Below are 6,511 nucleotides of genomic sequence, written 5' to 3' on the forward strand. Positions count from 1 at the left end.
GAGTCTTGATATATAAAATCTCATTCAACCTGGCACCTCCACAGTTTGATTTTGAAAGCCAATTCTAAGAGAAAAACTATAGTTTTCTCCGGTAACATGGGTCAGTAAAGGGGAGAGTCACTCTTTTTGAGATATAATTGAGATATAATTCACATACCATACATTACACCTATTTTAAATTGTAAAATTCAGTGGGTTTTAGTATATTTACAGAGTTGTGCAGCCATCACTGCCATCAATCTTGGAACATTTTCATCACTATCTCCCTTCTGAAAAAATCCCTGCATCCATTAGGAGGTCACTCTCCCTTCCCCCTAGCCTTAGGCAACCACTAATCCTTCTGTCTCTACAGATTTGCCTATTCTAGGCATTTCGTATAAATGAAGTAATATAAGATGTGGCCTTTCACATCTGGCTTATTTCACTTAGCATGATGTTTTCAAGGTCCATCCATGTTGTAGCATATATAGGTACTTCATTTCTTTTTATTGCCAAATAAAATTCTATTGTTTGAGTATACCACATTCCATCTATCCATTCGTCAGCTGATGGACATTTGGGTTGTTTCCACTTCTTGACTCAGAAATAGAGCTGCTATAAACATTCATGTACTATAAGCTTTTGTGTGAACAAATCTTCATTTGCCTTGGGTATATACTTAGGAGTAGAATTAAATTGCTGGGTTATATGGTAACTCAATGTTTAACTTTCTGAGGAACTGCCAGACTGTTTTTCAAAGTGGCTGCTCCATTTTTACATTCCCACCAGCAGTGACAAGGAAAGATTTACTCTTAGATTCAGATGCCCCCTATTTGTTAGATGTGGGACCCTGCGCCAAGTATACAAACGCCTCCATTTGTCATCTGTAAACAGGAATAATGATAGTATCTACTTCACAGGGTTATAATGAAAAATAAATGAAACGATGTATGCTAATATTCCTGGTACAAAGTAAGCCCTCAGTAAATGTTATTAGTTCCCTTCCTTCTGCCTTTGGTATTTGGTTGGCAACATTTATTCTGTAATAAAGTCAGATAGAGATAAAATTATAACTCCCTATTAACAATGCGATGCATACACATAGTTGGTGCTGAGTAAATATTTTTCATGGATAGTTGGAAAAGCAATAGCACTTGTATATTGTTTTTTTTTGTTTGTTTTTTTTTTTGCGGTACCCGGGCATCTCACTGTTGTGGCCTCTCCCGTTGCGGAGCACAGGCTCCAGATGCGTAGGCTCAGCGGTCATGGCTCACGGGCCTAGCCACTCCGCAGCATGTGGGATCCTTCCAGACTGAGGCACGAACCCGTATCCCCTGCATTGGCAGGCAGACTCGCAACCACTGCACCACCAGGGAAGCCCTGTATATTGTTTTAATACCAAAATAAATTTATTTTTTTCTACCTCTTGTGGAACTAAGACCTAGACTACAGGAGGAAAAAGCATAGAAACACATCAGCTTTTTGTTTGGTCAAGATTTTTTAGATTTTCCCTCAAACATTTTTTTTTTATTTCCCCAACTTTTTATTTTGAAGTGTTTCAAATATACAGAAAAATTAAAAGAATATTACAATCATCGCTCACACACTCACCATCTAGAATCAACAATTGTTAAAGTTTTGAGCATTTGCTTTATCTATATGTGTGTGTCTTTTGTTAAGCTATTTGAGAATAAGTTGCATACATCAACACATTGCACCCCTAAATGCTCTAGCCTGCCTGTTCTAAAAATAAGAGCTTTTTCCAATATTACCAAATGCCATTACCACACTTAAGAAGATGAGGTATAAGTCCCTAAATCTTTTACTGTCCAGCCAATACTCCGTTTTTCCAAGTTCTCCTTGAAATATCTTTTACAGATAACTAGAACAAAGATCCAGTCAAGATCTTTTCTAACCTAGATCCAATCAAGTTTCACTCATTGCCTTATTGTTATGTCTTACAAGCCAGCTTTGCTTTTAATCAGTCTGAGCGCTTGTGGCTATTTTGAATCTCTAACATCAGCAGAGAAAAAAAATGTTTTGTTGTTGTTTTAAGATTTAAGCTCAGCTGGTGTACCTCTATCCTACCCAGCCACCTTCTTTGTCTTGATTCTGAGTAAGCCTGAGATGGTTAATAGTATAAAACTGTGTGTTACTTTTGAAGCATGATAATATCCAACTAAACAGAATGGATATTGATTGTCATAGACATTACTTATTTTGCCTCCTCAATATCTATTTCTCTCTCTCTCTCTCTTTTTTTAATACTACCTTGAATGTTCTAGCCATGTAGCCTATTGGTTATTGGCCATGGATGGATCCATCAGTTTATCCTATCTCCCATAGTGATTAGTCCAGGGAAGGATCCATGACCCAAGTCAAGCCAATCAGGGAAGACACAATAGGGCTTATGACTGAACTATTGAGAGAGTAAAGTTTCTCTTTCCTGCTAGACCTAAAGAAGGAATCCTATAATTTCATGGACTACAGGCAGCCATCCTGGATCCAAAAGGGAAGAGCCAGTCTGAAAATTTTCCAGAGGAAGTAAAAGAACCCGAGGCGTAAAAAGAAACCAGGACCTGGTCACAGTGTATAAGCACTGATCTAAGCCTCATCTGCAGCCAGCATGTCCACCCCCTATTCTTTAATTATATTAGTCAATAAATTATCTTTTTTGCTTAAACCAGTTTGGGTTGTGTTTTCTGTTATCTGCAGTGAAAAAAGTCCCAAGGCCTTCAATCCTTTTAATTTGCTGATCAGTATAATATGCTGTTATGAAGATAAGGAAGTAACTACAAAAAATGATGATGATAAGTACAAAGAAACACAATTGTACAACTGAACAAGTTATTGAGAAACACAGCCATTTAACTACTATCCAGAAATAGAACCTTGCTAATACTCAGAAGTCTCCCATGTAGTCTTTCCTATTCAAAACTGTCTCAGTAACCACAAAGGTAACCATTTTTCTGATGTAATATAGTGACTTTCTCTTCTTTGTTTGACCACCTAAGTATGAATCCCTAAATACTGTTGTTTCCTTTGCCTGTTGGTGAATTTTTTATACATGAAATAATATGGTAACTGTTGTTTTGTGTCAAGCTTTTTCTGCTTTACATTGTGTTTGAGATTCAGTTATATTCTTGGGTGAAACTGCAGTTCATTCATTTTCACTTCAGTATAGAATTCTATCTTATGAGTATAACACTATTATTTATTTATTCTTCTATTTATGAACATTTGGATTCAGGAACACCCAAATTCCAGTTTGATGCTACTATGAATGATGCTGATATCAACACTTCTGCAGTTGTCTCCTGGTGCACATGTGCACACATTTCTCTTGAAGAGAACTGCTGGCCCAAGGGTCCGCAGGTGTTCAACTTTCTTAGATAACTCCAAACTGTCTTCCAAGATGTTTGCACCAATTTACACTCTCAACAGCACTCTGTCAGGGTTCCTATTACTCTATATTCTAGACTGCAATTAAGATTGTCAGTCCTGGGCTTCCCTGGTGGCGCAGTGGTTGAGAGTCCGCCTGCTGATGCAGGGGACACGGGTTCGTGCCCCGGTCCGGGAGGATCCCAAATGCCGCGGACCGGCTGGGCCCGTGAGCCGTGGCCGCTGAGCCTGTGCGTCCGGAGCCTGTGCTCCGCAACGGGAGAGGCCACCACAACAGTGAGAGGCCCGCGTACCGCATAAAAAAAAAAAAAAAAAAAAAAAAAGATTGTCAGTCCTGTTAATTTTAGCCATTCCAGGGGAGTTTTTAGCTTGCATTTCCCTAATTGCTGATGAGGTCAAGTATGTTTTCATATATTTGGTGGCCTTTTATATTTCCTCTTTTGTGAATTGTTCAAGTCTGTTACCCAATTTTCTCCTGGGTTATTTATCTTTTGCTTTTTGTTTCGTAATCCTTTGTATATTCTGAATGCAAACCCCTTGTTAATTATATATGCTGCAAAAATCTTCTTTTGTTCTGTAGCTTCCCTTTTCATTCTCTAAGTGGTATTTTTTTTTGATGAACATAATTTATTCATTTAAATTTAATATTTTTATGTTTAATACTTGTTTTAAGCGTGTTTTCCTCCTTCTCCATAGAGCCTTCCCTGTCATAAATCAAGTGTACATATCTGAGGAGCTCTGTTTCTGAACTTTCTGTTCCAAACAACTGATTTGTTTGTCTATGCTTGTGCCAATACCAACAGTTTCAATTACTCTGGCTAAAGAAGAAGTCTTGATATGTGGTAGAACAAGTCTTCGCACCAGGTTTCCTTTCTTCTGTTTTGTTTTCTTCAAGAGGATCTTGGCTCTTTGCATTTTCTTATCAATTTTGGAGTCAAATTTGGAATTTTGGCTTGTTGAGTTTTCCAAGACACCACTGAGATTTTAAGTTTTCAGCATAGAGGTCTTGCATATCTTTTATTACATAAATTCCTAAGATATTTGAGGATTTTTATGCTATCACTAATGATAATTTAAATTGTATTTTGTTAGACTTTGAGGATATAACAGTACATCTCAAGAGTCCCTGCCTTCCAGAACTTCCAGTCTCATGAGGTTAAGGACAAACACAGAAATGGCTTTAATACGAAGTGGACTGCATTGGTTATGACAGGTAGGCAAAGGTTACCATGGAAATACAAATAAAAGAGATTAGCCCATTCTATGGGGTCATGGGGTGAGAGGAAGGGAGAGACATTCTAAGTGTTGAAAATAGACAAGGGTCAGATAGGTGAGTAAAAGGTAAGGCAAACAGAGGGGGAGGAGAGAACATACTTCACACACACATTTCAGAATGGTAAGATGGAACACTTCCTACCTCAGTGACAAATGAGGTGCCAAAACAACAGATTCAGAGACTAGCATAAGTATAAGGCAAATTCCCCCATGGCCATAATTTATAAAAGGAATGTGAGTCAACTAGTTCCAAGACTCTCCAATGCTCAACATCACTAATCATTAGAGAAATGCAAATCAAAACTACAATGAGGTATCACCTCACACCAGTCAGACTGGCCATCATCAAAAAATCTACAAACAATAAATGCTGGAGAGGGTGTGGAGAAAAGGGAACCCTCTTGCACTGTTGGTGGGAATGTAAATTGATACAGCTACTATGGAGAACAGTATGGAGGTTCCTGAAAAAACTAAAAATAGAGCTACCATATGACACAGCAATCCCACTACTGGGCATATACCCTGAGAAAACCATAATTCAAAATGAGTCATGTACCACAATGTTCATTGCAGCTCTATTTACAATAGCCAGGACATGGAAGCAGCCTAAGTGTCCAGCAACAGATAAATGAATAAAGATGTGGCACATATATACAATGGAATATTACTTAGTCATAAAAAGAAACGAAACTGAGTTATTTGTAGTGAGGTGGATGGACCTAGAGTCTGTCATACAGAGTGAAGTAAGTGAGAAAGAGAAAAACCAATACTATACGCTAACACATATATATGGAATCTATATACATATTTGAATCACTTTGCTGTACACCTGAAACTAACATGACATTGTAAATCAACTATAAGTCAGTTAAAAAACAAAACAAAACGAAAAAAGCCAGCTAGCTTCCTCTACTTGAAGTAGCAGTAGCAGTAGGGTGCTGATTGTTCAGATTCTACAAAATAACTAGTAACCAGTGTGGAAGCAGCCTGCGCACTCTGCAGCCAGGGCCCTATTCTAGTCACTGTATGCAGTAGTTTCCCAGGGCAATTAGAGAATCAGTGATACTGTGAGTCCTCTTCTATCAATTATATCACTTTCTGTTATATGTCCATATATCCTTTTCAATAAAAAGCTTCAGGTGGCCTCCACCCAGGTGGGGTCTGATGTAGCTGCTGGTTGACCACAGGCCTTCACACATGGAGAGAACTCTCACTTTTTGAACAGAGATGGAGGTATTTAACTAATCTCTTAACTAGACACATTCTAATTACAAATCAAGACTGTTATTTGTGACCTAAAATGAGTAGCACTGTCCATTAATTAAGATGTCTTGGGATTTGCCCAAGTTTGCATTGGAGGGCAGGGCAAAATTAGCTCTTCTGAATAAAAATGCTAAGGGCTAGTGGGTGACAAAATTGGGTTGTGCTTTGACTACATCACGAATATTGCTAGGTATGCCCAGAAAGTGAAGTACATGCAAGAAATGACAAGCATACAATTATGACAGGATCTCAGATTTACAGAGGGAAAGTGGGGAGAGATAAGGTAAACTGGGGTCTATTTGGGAGTTAAGGAAAGACTTTCCAAGCCATACTATGGAGTTTGGACTTTAACAGGAAATGGAGCACCGCTGAGGAGTTTGTGCAGGAGAGTAGTTTGTATTGGGCATTCACTCTGCTCTAGGTTCTGTACTAGGTGGTTTACATGAATTATCACACTTAATCTCACAAAAACCCTAGGAAGTAGATAGGATAATTATCTCCATCCTTAAAGTGAGGGAACTGAGGTAGAGAGAGGTCAGGTAACTTGCCTGATGTCACACAACTAAGTAGTCAAGAGCAGAGCTCAGTGGTG

This window comes from Tursiops truncatus, chromosome 3, assembly GCF_011762595.2.
Source record: "Tursiops truncatus isolate mTurTru1 chromosome 3, mTurTru1.mat.Y, whole genome shotgun sequence".
In the NCBI taxonomy this organism is placed as follows: domain Eukaryota; kingdom Metazoa; phylum Chordata; class Mammalia; order Artiodactyla; family Delphinidae; genus Tursiops; species Tursiops truncatus.